This window comes from Amblyomma maculatum, chromosome 9 (assembly GCF_055883805.1).
Source record: "Amblyomma maculatum isolate TAMU_Amacu chromosome 9, ASM5588380v1, whole genome shotgun sequence".
Lineage (NCBI taxonomy): Eukaryota > Metazoa > Arthropoda > Arachnida > Ixodida > Ixodidae > Amblyomma > Amblyomma maculatum.
The window spans coordinates 64,072,414-64,090,884 of record NC_139352.1 but is presented as its reverse complement, the minus strand read 5'-3'; the positions used below and the strand labels follow the sequence as shown (position 1 = coordinate 64,090,884).

General features: G+C 49.8%; 1 long non-coding RNA gene across 3 annotated transcripts in view; it reads right to left on the bottom strand.

Annotated features, from left to right (window-relative positions):
* LOC146179223 (uncharacterized) overlaps positions 1 to 18,471 on the bottom strand; it is a 294,299-nt gene that overhangs the window by 219,791 nt on the left and 56,037 nt on the right. For all 3 annotated transcript variants that reach the window (XR_014700712.1, XR_014700711.1, XR_014700713.1), the window contains exon 3: positions 128 to 205. This is a non-coding gene — a long non-coding RNA (uncharacterized LOC146179223). The remainder of the gene's footprint in view (positions 1 to 127; positions 206 to 18,471) is intronic.

The following is an 18,471-nucleotide window of genomic DNA, read 5'->3' as shown; positions in this document are numbered from 1 at the left end:
TAACATGTTCCTCCCGCATTCGTAGTTCATAAAACACGTTTCTGTCGTCAAGTGTGCAATGAAACCGTCACGACCGGATTAGGCGTTGCCGGGACAGCTTTCGGGGTTACGATAACGACAGGCTTACTTGCAGAACCTTGGCTGTAGAGAACGTCCCGAATCCTTACGGTTGTGTCCTCCTAGTCCTCACTGTGGTGGCGACAACCTGAAAGTAAAATGTTTCCGGGTTAAACCAGCTGTAAGGTAAACACTGGTGCGACGCGTCATTCATTCTAATCGTCAAGTGCATCATCGCACATATAAAATCGATCGCTCGTTTCCTGCAAACTTCTCCGTGATTAGCCCACGAGCTCAACAAAAGAAATGGGAGAAAAATGCGCGCATGAATATATGTTTTTAAGGCGAAAGCCTTACTAGCATCATTGCGCGAAAGCCTATCTGGCGTTCTTGGCTTTGTCAACAAACGAGGGTATACCCATGAAGATGGCGTCGGCGAACGGCACCACTAACGGACCTTTATTACACAGAGCCAGATTTTCCCCCTTTTGTATCAAAGTTGCGACGCAACCGTTTTTTGTGCAGCGTTGTGACATGCTGTCATATATTTCGCTTCCTATTTAGCACACGTTTCGTAGTCAAGTTTGAGGATAATTTGCGACATGGATTCGAACCGACGACCTAGCGCTGCGGGGCCGTCAGAGAAGTAGAAAGAAGTATCTCACTGCTGTTCTACGCTTGTCTTCCCTCTGAATCCAGTCTATCACCGTTAGAGACAACCGATTATCTTAGCATTACATGACCTGACCATGTCTTCTTGATTTCTACCGGAATGTCATTAACTCGCGTTTGTTATTTGACCCATTCGGCGCGCTTTTTGTCTCTTAACGTTTAAGTTCATTGTTTTTCTCTTGCACCTTTCAAATGCTGCTAGTAGGGAAGTACTGAATCGCATGTAAACGCGTTTCAGTTTTGGCGCGCCATGATTTAGGAATATTGGCTCTGCCGCCTTACTAAAATTTCCAGGAACTTCTCTGTACCTGTGCAGCAATATTCACGCGAGTAGACTCAGCCGCATCGATTGCCAGCTGAGATAGCCTCTAACCTCGAGTGAAACAGCTCACACGGTTCGGGAAGGAATAACATTTTATAGGAAATAACTACGACTAGAGGTAGTCAGTAGGTGCATTTGTCTAAGTGAAGCAGTTACGGCAGGTCATCATGAATGGCGGTCTTATCCTCATCACTGCAAAGTAAAATATAAAAGCTAGGTGCTAAACGGTAGTAGTCACGTATGCGTTAAGAAAATACAAAAAAAAACAGAAAAATACAGAAATGTGACATAGAACAGTGCAGCGAGGGTTGTGAAGGACAATGATAGTACCAGTAAGAGAACTCGTTTCTCGGAGAAATCAATGAAGATAAGGCATTATTTCTTATGCATAAAGCATGGGGAACAGAATATATTTTTGAGGTAGCAGGAGCTCAGAGTTCAGGAGAAAGTAATATAATCAGTTTGCTAAATAGGAACGGTAACTGGAAAACGCTCTCCTGAAATGAGCACAATTTGGCTGGTGACGACATAGCTACGAATGATCTGTAAGCCACGTCAGCCTTTCAATAATTATTTACAGAATATGTGAAACAAAGACAGCTATTCCCAAATACTGCCACCGCTTTAGTTATCGTATTCCTCGAAAAAGAGGAAACACGCAAGAAACAAAACTAGAACAAGTCATAGTAAAAATGAAAGGATTTCCATAGTGCACTGGGTTCTCGAGGAGTGGCGCTAGTTGTCCACGGCCCTACGCTACAGTTTGCTGTAGCCAGCCCAAACGGCAGGAGCCACCATAACGCGGTTTCCAGAGGACCTTGCAACCGCTCCTGTGCTCCGACAACGACTTTAGACGTGACGAAACACAGCTAGAGCGACATCAATTGCGATGGAGCTGGCAACGTCGATCTGGGTACGCTGGAGTTGTCTGGCGTGTTTTCTCCTGAGTGCAGCAGCTATAGTTTTACCTCAAAATCCCCTACTCGTGCGGCAGTTCCCGCCAGTGAACTTACGGTACGAAGAAAGGGCGTCATCGATGGTGCAGAGACCTCGAAGAAACGCACCGGCGGCGCACGCTCTGGCTCCCGACATCCAGCCGTTCGCGTTCTCCAAGAACGCAGCTTTGGGCCAGAGGGCCAGCGTCGCATGCGTGGTGATCGGAGGCCAGGGACCATTTCGCTTCGAGTGGAGCCATGATAACCGACGCATCGGTAACACCGCCACTAGGCACGCCAAAGAAGAAACGGCCAGCATGGCCACACTCACGCTCGACAAGGTTTCCGCCGAGGACATGGGAAACTACACGTGCTCCGTGACCAACGCGCACGGCTCGGACAGCTACACAGCATCGTTGGTCGTCGAAGGTGAGGCTCATCGGCTTCTTAATTCATGTCTTGTAGCATGAAAGCCATTTTCAACCACAGCATAAAGGCCGCCTAGAATTATTTGCTTCCGGAACTCACCGTGGACAGCTACTTGAGAAGTTGGGAGTCATCATCGTTTGCACTATACGCATTCAGTTAACACCGCGCTCATATTGCCGTAAAACCGTAAAAGTGAAGGAGGGAGGCTTTCAGTGACAGCCTCTTCATCCATATTGGTACTATGCGAAACGGGCTCGTGCTTAGTACTGTACGAAACAGACGATGGCCAATGCTCGGTCCGTGCGGTGTTTAGAAAATGAAAAATGCCGCCGTCAATGCCAGTTTCTCATAATGTCCTCGGAGTGGCGCTAGTTGTCCGAGGCGGTAACTTGTCTCCCTTCTCCGTCGCCGTCATCCTACCCCACAATATACCCACAACCAGTCAACGATCTGTCGCGCAGCCGACGTGTAGGTTGCACCCAGCATCCAGCACGCGAGGTCCGCTCGTAACATGATCAGGCAGCTAGTCCCGCTATTCATCATTGCATCGCTCTATGTGCGTTGTAGAGGCCTCGATGCCGGTGAGTTCTTCAGGACTGGCCTCGGCCAGGCCCTCTTTATTCCATGTCACTATAACTCCTCCTACCATGGCTGTTTTCCCTTTAGGGCGACCAGCTATTATGCCCTTCTCGTTCCTCGAAAACGTTGCGTTGGGGCAGAAGATCGCAGTCATGTGCGCTGTTTCGAGCGGCGTGGGACCATTCAGTTACGTCTGGACACACGGTGGAAACCAAGTGACGAGCAGTTCCAGGAAACACGTAAAGGTCCTCGCTGAAAACGTGGCCGCTCTGACCATCGAAGCCGTAAGCCCCGAGGACTTTGGCAACTACACGTGTACGGTATCGAACCCCGCTGGGACTGCGAGCTACACTGCATCTTTATTCGTGGAGGGTGAGACTTCGAACTCCTGGCGCATGTGCGGAGCTGCTTCCCATTGTTTCAAGTATACGTCGTTGTTGTCTTGGGGCTTTAATGAATATTCTTCTGGCCCCAGCTGCGGAATTCGTGTGCCTCGCTTGTGGAGTAAAGCTGACAAATGGGGCCAGTAATCATATAGAACAGGAAACCCTTGACGAAGGAGGCGGCCCGGCTGGCTTTATAAAAGTTGCGTTGACGGAAAGACAGACTTGTGTCTAACGTGTAAGGAGCCCTCCAGCGCGATTAGGGTGAATGCGAGATATCAAACTGCAAGTCTGCGTATCATATGTCAGCAACTCCGGCGCTGTCGAACGAATTTAAGCAGTGACGAAAACTCTTGCCACAGCCAGTTACTTTGAAGTTTGCGCGTTCTAATGACATTGAAGTCAAAGTACGGAAAATAGACCAAAACTTTATTGCTACTGTTACAATACATTTGTGGAGGGTTGTGCCTTTCAATGGGCTTGAATGGATCCATGAATACTGATAGTCTGTGAAATTTCCTCAATAATCACGACCAAAAACAGCGAACTGAAACAAGCTGCGCAATCAAGAAATTTTTCGGTCACTGACTCATTTGGTTATAATTACTGCGACATCTTACGTGGAAAAATCAACATTCGCCCAGACTGGCCCCGATACAGAACTGTGATGTAGTTTGCTGCAGCTTCATACCTTTGTTACCGAGTAAGCATTCGGCAACTTTGAGGAGGGAACAACGCAGGAAAGCTGTGACTTCGCGCACTTTTGCATCGATATTTTTGTTCCCGCTTAACCAATTCAGCGATCGTATTTGCAAATCGCTTTCGCCTTCCCTCATTCCTTATGTTTTTTTTTTTTTTTTGTAGTTTTTTTTAATTCAAGCTTCACTATTTCTGCGCCATCTGAGTACCGCCATGTTACTTTTCCCGCGGCAGTGGTCATTTTGTTGTGCTTTGTATACACGTTAAAACACACACAGCTTCTCTATACACCGACGCCATCGTATTTGCAGTAAATTCCCCATGCCGCCGCCGCTTTACGAGTTCGGACTAAGTCCGCTCGTCGCCAAGTTTAAGACGTGCTCGTTCACCGCACACGCCGATTCTTGGTTTCTCCCGAGTCGTTGCTCTATATACCGCGGTGTGGCGCTAGTTGTCCGTCTTTTATGTCTTGCGTTCCACACATCTCTGCCGATGCAGTGGCAATATTCAGTCCTAGTTCGGCTGCTGAAATAGCGGCACGCTTTCTCTGTCATTCAAAAGCTAGCCAGCGCAGTTTCCACCTTACGGCTATGATTGCTGCGCTGCCATGCCTAATCCGGCTGACCTTTGTTCTCCTAATCACTCCGGTTCTCAGCGGAAGCGAGGGTAAGCCTTGCACTTCCAGTATTCGTCGCATGCTCTTTGATAACCACCTTCGACAGCTGCTTCATGGTCCATGCCCATACGAGAATCTCGTGTCCCGCTGTTCCAGAGGTGCCTCAGATTCAGCCGTTCGCCTTTCCCAAGAATCCACGGCTGAACACCAAGATCGTGGTGTCCTGCAATGCCCATATCGGATCGGAGCCGATTCATTTCGCTTGGCTTAAAGACGGCCGAGAGCTATCCTCCGGGAACGATGTCCTTGCTAAGATGGTCAGCGAAACGGTCAGCATTCTGACGCTGTCCAATGTGTCGTCCAAGGACGTCGGGAACTACACCTGTCGAGCCACAAATCGATTCGGCACGGACAGCTTAACGGCGGAGCTTGTGCTTACAGGTCAGTGAAAGGCCTAGAGAAATGCATATTTAGCATTATTGCGCGCCGTTTGCATATAAGGTGTCTGACGTGCGTAACAAACTGGGCTGATTGATTTCATACTGAAAGAGCTTGCGTGATGCACACGGACCTTCACCATTTCTGAGCTACAAGCACTTCCTTTCGAGATGTTCAGTATTTCTTACATACATACCACCCGGAGGTCTTTTGCTTTTAAACATCTTAGCGGGGCTCCTGCCCCGCTTCTTTTTTTTTTTTTTTTTCTTCTTTTTGGTGACATGCGAGACTGAACGCGGGGCATGCGCCTCAAGATTCGTTACGTGGCTTAAAGCAAACTTCTTGGGTTGTATATTTTTGGCAAACACTGTAAATTCTTAGTCGTCAGCAGTCTTCCAACTTGCATCTCGGTGGAAGACGCTTCTTTGGAAGTTTGGAAACATGTCAGAAAACCTTCAAAGAGCACCTCGCAGCGCTTATCACCCGCAATTTCGCATATTATACTCGGTTAGTCCGTTGAATACTAGATAGAAACATTTCATTCAAATTATAGTATATGGTACAATGTTTGATGGCGTTCGATGGTTTTGAATGCCGCTAACTACCTAACGCGATCATGACGCACGTGCATTTTGCTTCGGCGTTATGTCTGGTCGTTGTGAACTTCGCGAAGACACCAGACTTGCGTGGCTTGTAAGACTTATGAACAGACTGACTCAAATCGTCGTATAGTATTGGAAGGATTGGTTCTCCGGTTTTGGGTTTTAAATAGTATGACGCCACGGCTCAAAAGTTACGGTGCAATAACTAATCGCTCCATCTTTTTCGTACATTATTTCGCTACCTCATTTCCGCCGTCACTATACCGCTGCCGAATAATTATGGGATAAAATGAGGCATGAAACTGAACATTGTCGCATGAACACTGCCACGCAGCCAAAATTAGCGCGTGGCTTTTCTCTCGAGCGATTTCTCTCGTTCAAACGGCCACCGCGTTCACCGCAGTTGCTGTATCAACCGCTACGTGGCGCCAGCAGCCCGCAGGAAGAGAGATGTTCGCCTCTCGTTTCTCTCGACGTTGCGCTGCATTCAGAAATCCATTTCACCCTGCAGAGCGCGCTCACTAATACGCGAGCTGCCCCTGCTTTCACGACCATAAATATCTTTGTGGCCGAGCACCTTCCGGATGCCACAACTGCCAAGAGTTTTTCGCACCAGCAGCAAGATGGTTCAGGCCAGAAGTATGCTCTTGTGCCTCTCGACAGTGTATATGACCACGCAAATCAACTTGGCCGTAGGTGAGTGTCTTTGCTCCAACGTGGTTCGCTAGCTCACCGCAGGCAACCAATATCCATACTTGCCCTACTGAAACGTTCCCCGCATCGGCCGCCACATGTGAAGTCGGGACGTCGAAAAAGCACGGAAATTCGCTAGTTATTTGTATTCTTTTCGTGTTGTTTAGTGCGGCGCTGAGTTTGGCAATGTAGTTGTCATGTGCTTCAGACAAGGTTACCGCAGGATGCCCCTGTCGTCATACGGTGTCATTATCTTTTCGAAGAGTATTGTCCGTGCAGTCCGCATGACTCCGCTCAAAAAAGATCTTGAAAGCGTGGTATTCCATGTAAGCATTACCAAGAAGAAAATGCAAACCTACGGGGAGAGGCGATGCGAAACGTTTCACAGGGGTATAGTTGCACGCCGCATAGTATTTGTTAGCAACGAACAAGTGTCTTCGTCGGATATTTCCACCAATTTGGTCACCACGACTTTGCAGAGCTTCCCAAGATACAGCCGTTCTTCTTTCCAAAGGATCACCCCATCGGAAAAGATGTGACGGTGTCTTGCTTTGCGACAGAAGGACAACCGCCACTGTCGTATACGTGGCTAAAGAATGGAGAACTCGTGAACCCGCCGAAGTTTGACGTCAAGAATCCACTCGACAAAATGTCCACACTCACCATTCGTGAAGTATCGGCGGCGGACATCGGAAACTACACTTGCGTTGCTTCCAACGGCGGCGGAAGCGACAGATTCACTGCGAGCCTTATCGTAACCGGTAGGTGCCGTTTAATTCACGCATTGCTTCTTCAGCGCACGGCTAACGCGTCACGTGAATTGTAACGCCTGTGTTGGGTACGCGATGCTCTGATGTACTCAGGATAGGTAAGCGGGTCAGCGTATGTCACTGCGATGACAAACTAACGATTCCACCTTTCGATTTTTCTTTAAAAACTAAAATCGTGGCATGACACGCCGACGTGTCTTCGGCCTGTTCGAAGTCGAGATCACGACTTCCTTAAGATCTCTAGAGACTGTGCATGGATAATTATGCACTCAATTCTTTTTCCCCTTCCCCAGCCCGTTCTGAATCGATAAACCAGACGGTATGAAAAACGGGTAAAAGAAAAGGCAATCTGTCAGATTATCAGTCACTTATAAGGTGTTTTGTGATGTTGCGGTATTGCAGCTGGTATTACAGGTGTTTCGTCATGTTGAGGAGTTGAAGCCACTTTTGCGATTTCTTTGTATCATGCACATTACGAAGGGTACGCGTACCTTCCGTTTATTTTACATTTCGGTCCTACAATTGAAAACGCAGGAACTTCCAGCCAGTGTCTTGCTCTCTTTTAGCCCAGTACTGCTGTGACAGTACAGCCATCTATTGGGCAGCGCGCGCAGTGCACAGACGGTGTGAAAAGGAGCAGCCAGATCAAGCGCACAAAGCTGCGCTTCGTTCGTGGCTCTTCCGCTAAGTGGCGCCAGTTGTCCACAACCTGCCGCAATGGGGACGGGCACTACTGGCTGCTTATAAGAGATGCGCACGGGAAGGCGCTTGACAGTTCAGCATTTGTGCGACACCGTTAGAGACCCGGGTCCGGTCTTCCGCACGGATAGTGATGGAGGACAGTTGCTTGAATCGCGTCGTAGTGCTTATCCTAGTCGTGTCCATCGATATCCATCGCGGAGAATCAGGTGAGGTCCCAACAGTAGAAGCACGTCATTTTCGGATAAAGGGGCGCCCAGTAACAGCACATCGCTCCATTTCCAGCTGAGCCACCGAAGGTGCAGCGCTTCAGTTTTCCCACGAACGATGTCATGCCAAAGAAAGTTATCGTCCACTGCACGGTTCTCGAGGGCAGCGAACCTCTCAGCTTCCTCTGGACGAAAGACGGTCACCAGGTAGCCAGCAGCCGAAGGCTCCACGTCAAGCAGCTCTCCGAGACGCTGTCCTCGTTGACGATCACGGAGGTGGGAGCCGCGGACATAGGAAACTACACGTGTACCGTCACCAACGCGGCTGGCTCGGACAGCGCTACATCGCTCCTTGTTGTCAAGGGTGAGCTTCAAGGAACTCTATCTCTCTCTCTCAATTATTTCGCGCGGTCTATTAGAAGCGCATCGCCGGGAGTGCCGACTCGTCGTAACTAGGTTGGTATCACGGCACCTAAATACGCCGCAAAGAATTCTACTTGCTCCGGCAAAACAATTGAAGCACCGAAACTGGCGGAGGACGCACAATTAACGGGTTCTCGCACAAGCCACTCTCGGTTTTCGGCTTATCTTGCCATTCTCACATTTACCGCAAGAAATTGCGTGGGCTGCAAACGCCCAGCACCTTCTAGCGCCACCGCACAAGCACTCATCCGCTCACCACCAGCGACTAAGAATCTTGTCCTTTCGATTGTTTTTCGTGATACGTTATCTGATCGCTGTTGAAGCTTGACGCAGCATGTGGTCGTCTTCCGATATCCTTCATAATTATCATTATAGTATCCTCAATTCATCATCATTCTGACGCTGGAAGACAATCGCGTTTCCGTACGCCGCAGACAATTGAATTCGAATTTGCTGCGGTCTTGTCAACAAGGCCGAAGCTCACATGCAATATAGTTACGCTAACGTTTGCCGGTTTCAGTGTATGTTTGCTCTCTAACAAAAATAGTCTAACCAGCCCAAGGCACAAGCCTGTTCGGATGGACACTCCTATGAACTATGTGAATAGTTGGCAATAAGCACGACACCTTCGTCGCCGTGCCGAAGGAAACGTTGGTCATTTAAGCTTTCCTCGGCAGCTGCGCAAAGTTTTGTGCCACGGCCTTATACTGCAACGGCTTTATGGTGTGGAATAGATGCCTCTGAAGGCCGGTTGTGTCGTCGTCTCCAAGAGGAACAAGAAACTCCTATTACTTGGCCGTCTAGTACCACTTTCGTATTCGACCGCCACAGTAGTTACACCGGCAGCTCAAGTGTGGCGCCACCGGTTGCACAAGCTGCGCATGGGTGAAATGAAGGGAAGCAGCGCATACCGTTCCGGCGCAGAACTGCCCAAGCACACTCTTCGTTGTCCTGGGGCGATGCTGCCGCTCATCTTCGGACTCGCGTTGCTCGCGCGACTAAGCAACTGCAATCAAGGTGAGCCCGTCGTCTTCGTCTTCCTTCACATGTCAGGTGTTCCATGCCCATCAAGGAAACCACGGCCATTCTGAACGTCGGCGTCATTTCAGATGCCCCCAAGCTGCAGCCTTTCATGTTCCCCAAAGAAAGCGTGCTTGGGGAGACACTGCTGGTCACGTGCGTAGCCAGCCGAGGCGTTCCGCCACTCGCATTCTCGTGGGCCAAGGACGGCATGCCACTCGGGGCGCGAGGCAAGGCAGCGCCGAAGATGTTCACCGAATCGGTGTCGGCATTGACAATACCCAATGTGAGCGCGGAGGACGTGGGCAACTACACCTGCCAAGCAAGAAACGCCGCCGGGAGCGACAGCTACACGGCGGAACTTATTGTGACTGGTTAGTGTTGCACACGCTCGAGGCGTATGATTCCACCTTTTTCTTAGTGGGGGGGAGTGCCGGAGTGTCATTTGGCTAGCATTAGTGGGGCTGAAAAAAGCTCCAAACTTCCGTAGCTAACCAGAGTCCAGGCGTAAATTTAGAGGTTGTAAAGAAAGGAAATGCAGCAACCAGCCACTGCGGATACATGCTGGTCAGGCTAAATAACTGGTTACGCTATGAGCAAAGCATAGGCACGATGACTGTCTCACTCTGAATGGAGACATTTCACTCCGCTGTTAAGTGAGTATGAAGACAGAAGAAACAGGGTGGAAATGCCGGTACGTACAGTGCTTGGCTATGCACCGGCACTTCCGCTCTGTGGACTTAAAACTGTGCTGGTAAATCTCAGTGTACACCCAGCGAACAGCAGACGACACAGCGGAGGGAAGAGGGTAGGGAGCTATTCGACATTCCAGTGTGAAAATAATGATAGTTTTAATTAATAATTATCGTCATGAACAGCAGCCAAACTGCGCCCAATGCAAGACAAAGGCCTCTCTCAGTGGCCTCCAGTTAACCTGTTCTAAAATTATGCATCAATTTCCATACGTAACAAACGCCGATATGCAGTCCCCCGTGCTCATAAAGAGTAGCTTGTCAGGATTAATTTCTAGTAAAGGCTTTACTATAAAGACCGTCCAGAAAAAGTATGCGAGTCAATTCGTAAAGCACATGTCAACGTTGTATTTGTCTTGCAGTTCGTTTTTCGGCAGCACATATCCGTACTCAACGTTTTTAGATATCTATGACCGTTGTCCGTACTCCACCCAGCCTCTGAGACCCCTTTCGCCGCTGCACCTGACTTCGCTAGACTCCACCGTGTGGCGCTGCACGTCCGCAAAGCGGAAAAGACGCGACTCCAGTAAAAAAGGGGCACTGGTTTCACATATATATAACGTTGGAGCTCGTGTGGAAGGAGGTTGGAAAAGCCAGCGAGAGTCTCAGATCGCCTGCTCCTTCGGATCAAGTTTAGCACTGTCATAGTCGCAACATTTTTTTAAACCCAATGTTTAGCATACCCATCGGGCAGTTCGTGGCCGCTCTGTTTGGAAACCTTTTCGTGATGATATCCGCATCTCCAGCCGTCGGTGAGTAACCGAATTCTTTTTTTTTTTCTTGAGGCCGCGTTTCTTTTATCTTAATACAGATAATTACAGTATTTTCCACCTACCCGCGAACGGACTAAACTCTTTCCTCACGCAGAACATGTTGGTTTCAGGAGCTCCGAAAATTCAACCCTTCTTTTTCCAAAAGACGAGGAGACGGGAAAGGATATTACGGTTTCATGCTTCGCTGTACGAGGGCACCAGCCCTTGCATTTCACGTGGCTGAAGAACGGCGTCCGAGCCGACACCAGCTCCAACATCGAAGTTGAAGAAATCGCCGGGAAGATATCCACCCTCACTGTCCGGAAACTTTCCGCCGCGGACATCGGGAACTACACGTGCCAAGTTAGCAACGCCGTTGGGACTGACGAGTTCACGACTGCCCTGGTCATCGATGGTGCGTATAGCGGCCTATCTCGCCTAGGAAACTTCCCATGTTTCAAGCGGCAGTTAAGGATCGCCATTCATCGCTTTATCAACTCCATGTGACTCCATGTCCTTAGCCTATGTCCGATTCTTGATTCACATTATGACAGTGTGAATACTTGTGACATCAGCTTTGATTAGGCTGGTTTTTGATGCTGCGGTAATATTTTTTTTTCCTCCGCGGCCTCCTTTTATAATTCATCTCTAACATACTGCTCAGTTTGAAGCCGCCTGTCCGATGCCACTTATACTGCGCCCATTTGCGGCACCCCCCCGCCTCCCCTCTTTCCCCACAAACACACACCATTTGCATCGCGATAATTATATTTGCGTTAGTTCTCGCGTATTCCTCACATACCAGCACAGGCAACAATGCTGAAAGTTGGGCGCACATCATGTGAACGATCCAAAGCGGATAGCGATGGTTTCACTTTGAAATAACGTTTCTCGCACAGTCCTCGATGCGGCGCTAGTTGTCCACCGCATGAACGCTCATGCCGCCAATTTGGCGCCACCAACTGTCGTCGTGCACAAGTCCAGCCCGAGTCGCACAGTCATTTCTTCCCGTACCGCGCTGGTATAGGACATGGTTCACCACCTAATTGTCTTTGCGATTTTCGGAGCATGGCTTTTCGTTGCGTGCAAGGGCGCCGATCCCGGTAAGTCATCAGGAACATGAAAACGAAATCTTTGTTTTCCGCTGTTCCGACGCCTCTCACCGTGTCTATTCCCCATTAGGACAGCCGGCAGTCGTGCCCTTTTCGTTCGTCAAGAATCCCGTGATGGGACAGAAGACCACGGTCACGTGCGTCGTTGGGAGCGGTGCGGGCCCCTTCCGTTTCGTCTGGACGCAAGGCGGCAGAGAAGTTAACAGCGACCCGAGGAAGCACGTGAAGGTTCTGTCGGAAAACGTGGCTGCGCTGACAATCGAAGCCATCGCTGCGCAGGACGTCGGCAACTACACGTGCACGGTGTCCAACGCTGCCGGGAGCGCCAGCCACACAGCTGCTCTCCTTGTAGAGGGTAAGAGCGAAACTGCAGTTATGCCTATACCTTTGCATGCTGGAGGAAGTCACGCTTTTCCGAGGTTCATACCAAGCCGCTGCACCGAGCCAAGATAAATAACAGAATAACCCAGAAAGGCACCTAAAATTGCAGATGTCGCCCGCTGGTGGTGCATGCAGATATCTGGCGCCACCTGATGTCACTAACGCCATCCAGCGATGAACGAGCACACTATGCTTAAATTGTAAAAACCGCCACGAGGTTCACTATGGCGAAAGTTCGTGTAATTCCCGTTATGAGGCGCTAGGCGTCCACTGGGGAGGCAAAACGAACGTGGTGAGCAAAACGACAGTTTTCACCTACTCGCAGTCCATTTGAGGCTACGGAGGTCGTACAAGACGCGTGCTACAGGGTGTAAAATTTAATAGTTACCATGATATGCAAAAGCGGGCTCCGGCACTTCCGCTGGCTCTACATCTTCACGATTTGCGCGTTCTTCCTGGTGAGTGCCCACGGCGAAAACAAATGTAAGTTGCTGTATGGTCTACTCTACTATACAGCTCGGCTCTTTGTTTACAACCTGCTCGTATACTTTTCGCACGAACTTGCTTCCTTAGCGCCCCCCTTGATCATGCCCATATCTTTTGCGAAGAACATTGCGTTGGGAGAGAAGATTCTACTCACTTGCGCCGTGACGAGAGGCACTCCGCCCTTCGACATTACCTGGACTCACGAGGGCAGGCCCGTGGCGAACACGAAGAACAAGTACACCACTTCGCTCACGGACAGCGTTGTCACAATGACCATCGAAAAAGTGACGGCTGAAGATGTTGGAAACTACACGTGCAGCGCAGGCAACGACGTTGGCAGAGACGCTGCGACAGCTGCGCTCATCGTCGAAGGTACGCATTGTGAACCACCGCACGATTTCTCTCGAGCGAATTTATTTTCTTTGAGCAGTTCAATCGGTGATTTAACTATCGCGCTATTTAACTATACTATGCAACTTTTGTTAGATATAATGTCGAAAACTACGTTGCCGTGTCAAAAAAAGTGGGTTCCTTTTGCGAAATTGAAGTTACTAAATATATGAAACAATAAGGCTGTTCAATGCACCAACGCAGAAGAAGACTGCTGCGTTTACGGGTGAACATGACGCACTAGTACTTTGTAATGTGTGACTTCACGGCTAAAAGAAAGCTAGGTCTGCCGCAGGCTATAATTAAAGCAACTTATTCGTTGTCCAATCTGATCGCTGTTGAAGTTTGACTCTCCATTATCATCATCCTCCGACGACCTTGCCAATTAATATCATCATCTCCCGAATTAGCATGTTCTAATGCCTACAGCAAACAATTGCCTTTCAGCATGCCGCAGGCCATTTTTGCACTTGTTGCGCTCTTGTCCACACGATGCATATTTAGGCTAGCGTTTGCCAGTTTCAGTGCATGTATGCTCTCGTCTCACAGTATGAGAATTCATTAAGTGACCCAAGATACCAGCCTGTTCGGATAAACGATAAAAACACCTATGATTTCTGTGAATAGCTACGATAAACACGACACTTCCATTTCCTTATCGAAGTAAACGTTCGCCATTTACGCTTCATTCGGCAGCTGCGCCAAGTTCTGTGCTAAGGACCATACTGCAAAGGCCTTATTACAAGTTACAGTGGAATAACAGATGCCTTTATACGGCAATATGTGTCGTCATCTGGAAGAGAAACAAGAAACTCGTATAAATTCTGCTATCCAGTGCCGCTTTCGTATCCGTCCGCCACAGTAGTTACATCGGCAGTTCAAGTGTGGCGCCACCGGTTAAAGAAACGGCCTGTGACTGAAATGAAGGGAAGACGCCGACATGCGGTAAATGCTCGCCGACGTCCCGGCTCAGAACTCCCTCGGCACACTTCCGTTAGTGAAGACGTCCCGGGGCGATGCTGCCGCTCATCTTCGGTCTCGCGTTGCTCGCGCGACCAAGCAATTGCAATCAAGGTGAGCGCGTCGCTTTCGTCTTTCAAAAGTTAAGCCCTTCATGCACTTCGTCAAGGTAACCGCGGGCATTCTCACCGTGGGCGTTATTTCAGATGCTCCCAAGCTGCAGCCTTTTGTGTTCCCCAAAGAAAGCGTGCTTGGGGAGACACTGATGGTCACGTGCGTAGCCAGCCGAGGCGTTCAGCCAATCGCATTCTCGTGGACCAAGGACGGCGTGCCTCTCAAGGCGGGACGCAAGGCAATGTCGAAGATGTTCACCGAATCCATGTCAGCATTGACCATCCCTAACGTCAGCGCGGAGGACGTAGGCAACTACACCTGCCAAGCAAAAAACGCCGCCGGGAGCGACAGCTACACGGCGGAACTAGCCGTAATCGGTTAGTGTTTACACACGGTCGAGGCGTATCCGTCGGTCCTTGTTCTCCTTCCTTGTGCACGTGTGTCTACGGTGGAAAGGAATTGTGATGCGCAGTTTACGGCTGATATGCCAGTTATGGTATCAAGAGCAGAAATTCCGCAGTTAACCACAGTAAACAGACGGAACCTGGAGGGGCAGCTAGATTAAATCATAGAGAGAGGCAGAGTGAATGATTCAATGTTTCGCACCAGGTGCACACCTGTTAAGCTTAATTTGGCTAAAATATCAATGAGGCACGTGCTCGGTAGCTGTTTCACTCTCAACGGAGACCCTTCGCCGCGCCGATACGGAACATATAAAAGAGCCAGACAGCAAATGCCGGTAAGCACTATATGTGCCTGTTATGACCTGTTTGAGCACAAAAATGTGGTGCTGCTACCAAATATACGCGTGCATTATAATGTACTAGATTTCTTAATTTAGTGCTCTACACTATACACACGACACGGGTGGTCTGCGCAGGGCACTACAAGTCAAGATGCCTCCTAGTGAGCTGTAATCGAGACTGCCCAGAATTTAACCTGCAATTGTTTTACGTACGCTGTGCCGCTGTACAGTTCTCCCGCACTCATGGCAGGGAGAATTTGGGATCAATATAGCTGGGAAAGCCAGTAAAGACCGCCATATAAGCTCGTGACCCAGTTATTAGGAATATCAGGCATTTACATTTTGTCTTCTGCGGCTCGCTTTTCGACGAGCCTCTGAGACCACTTCCGCGGTTGCGTCTGTCTTCGTTAAGCTCCACCGTGTGGCGCTGCTTGTCTGTACATTCCGAACAACAAGATTCTAGTGAGGAAGAGCCCTGCTCTCTCCCTCGCAAATCCTGCGCTGGGGATTCGTTGGTGAGGAGGCCACTAGTACCAACGAGCAAGGCTTTGTCAGATCGCCTGCCGATATCGTCGCATCGGCAGTTCGCAAGTTTTCCAAGCGAAGGACTCAGCATGCCTATCGAGCGCTTCGTATTTTTATACTGTGTAGTCTCCGTGTCGGGGAGCCGTCTTGTGATATCTGCGTCCCCAGCTGTCGGTAAGCAAATGCGACGGTTCTTTTCATGAGTCGTCTCTGTTTTACCTGAAAGTGGGAAATTATCTTTTCACCTTGTTCACAAAATGACGAGTCCTTCCTTACCTAGACTTTCTTCGTTGCAGACGCGCCGAAAATTCAACCCTTCTCTTTTCCGAACGACGGGCAGCTGGGCAAAAACGTGGCGGTGTCATGCTTTGCAGTGCGCGGGCGTCAGCCCTTGCATTTCACGTGGCTTAAAAATGACGCCCGCGCCGATACCAGTTCCAACGTCGAAGTCGAGGAAATCGCCGGCAAGATATCTACCCTCACTGTTCGAAAACTCTCCGCCGCAGACATCGGAAACTACACGTGCCGAGTCAGCAACGCCGCTGGAACTGACGAGTTCACCGCTGCCCTTGTCATCGATGGTGTGTAGCATAAAATGGCTGCCATGAGAAATTAGGAGTAAGGAACAAGGATTTTAGGACGGTTCCGCCAAAGGGGACTAGCTTTACGCGCGGAGTTGCATGTTGCGCCCACTGCAACAACCGTAAACTACCATTTTTTTTCTGAATTTCTTGCTCGTATAACCTTATGCAGTTAAGTGTTTCTGCGTTAAGATAGCACATTGAACTAGAACCTCTATACTTTAGCTTGCCGTAATTGATACTGAAGTCTAAATGTAACAGTATAATCAGGTGAAAATCCACCAGGCCTATACTGGTAAACTAAGGCTACCCCTCTTCGGCGGTGTTGCTCCGCACACTTTCAAGACGCGGAGCCAGGTTTTCGTGCCAGAAAAAGCATTTTTTTCCTCTCTCTCTCTTCGCTGTCTATATCTTGAGCGCGTACTTCCCGTAACTGTGAAAGCTTCATACAGAGAGCACCTATTGGACGGAGGTTCGCACAGACACAATGGTAGAAGTTTGGCGTGTATCGCTGAAGAAACCAATCCGTTTGCGAAGTTCCATTTTCGAATTGTGTTTCTTGCACCCTCCTCGATGTGGCGCTAGTTGTCCGCATAGAAAACTGGTGCCACTTATCTGACGTCATCAGCTGTCGTCGTTGCCACAGGACCAGCCTACCACAACTCGCGCAGTCGTCTTTCCGTACCGCACTGGTGATCAACATGGCCTGCCAACTAGTTCTGTTTGTGATTTTCGGAGCAAAGCTTTTCGTTGCTTGCAAGAGCGCTGATCCCGGTAAGTCAGCTCGGATCGGCGATCCGATTCGCTGCTTAAAACCATTTCGACGCGTCTCACCATGTCGTACTCCTCCCTAGGGCTGCCGGTAATCATGCCCTTCTCGTTCGTGATGAATGCCGTGATGGGACAAAAGACCACGGTCACCTGCGTCGTCGCGAGCGGCGCGGGTCCCTTTCGTTTCGTCTGGACGCACGGCAGCAGAGAGGTTAACAGCGACCCCAGGAAGCACGTGAAGATTTTCTCGGAAAACGTGGCCGCTCTGACAATCGAAGCCATCGCTGCAAAAGACGTCGGCAACTACACGTGCACGGTGTCCAACGCAGCCGGGAGCACGAGCCACACCGCTGCTCTCCTTGTAGAGGGTAAGAGCGCAAGTGCAGTACGCGTACCGCTGAAGAGTGCTATGCTTTTTAAGGTCCACGTCAAACGGCCGCACTAAGCATAGCCTAAATGCAACGGTTCACGGATGCAGACATTCGCTCGGCCGGCAGTCAGGTTGCACACAGGCTATGTGACTTTAAATGAACCACAAATGACAATTTAGCCAACTCATAGTAGAAGTCACCCACTGGTACATGTCGCCAGTTGTCACCAAGTGGTAGACCTACTACAATCTAGTAGCACTACCGCTGTGCAGCGACTCCCCAGCGAACAGAGTTAACTGTAAAGACCGCCACGCGGTACAACGATTATGGAAGTTCACGCACCTCCCGTTGTGAGGCGCTACATGTCTGTTGCGAGGCAAAACAGCGGTAATGAACAAAACGACACCTTTCGCCGACAGCGCTCGCACTCGCCTATAGGCTGCTGGGAAGCAGCAGCGAACTCGGTGAAAGAAGGTAGGCAACTTTACTAGTGTTACGCATAACGATGCATGCCACGACTAGTAGATGTTGGCGTCGAGTCTTCACCCTAATGATTTGCGTGCTGTTCTCGACGGGTACCTGCGGGAACAAATGTAAGTTGCGGGTTGATGCCCTCTACTTCAGCTCTCCTTTCTTTTTCAACCTGCCCGTATACTTTTCACCCCAATCGTTCTTTCCTCAGCGCCTCCGGTGATCATGCCCATATCGTTCGCGAAGAACATTGCACTGGGGGAGAAGATTCTGCTCACCTGCGCCGTGACGAGAGGTACTCCGCCTTTCGATATTCGTTGGAGTCACGACGGCAGGCCCGTGGCGAACACGAAGAACAAGTACACGACGTCCGTGACGGGCAGCATCGCAACAATGACCATCGAAAAAGTGACCGCCGGAAACGTTGGAAACTACACGTGCAGCGCTGACAACGACGTGGGCAGGGACACAGCGACAGCCGCGCTCGTGGTGGAAGGTACGCACTGTGCACCGC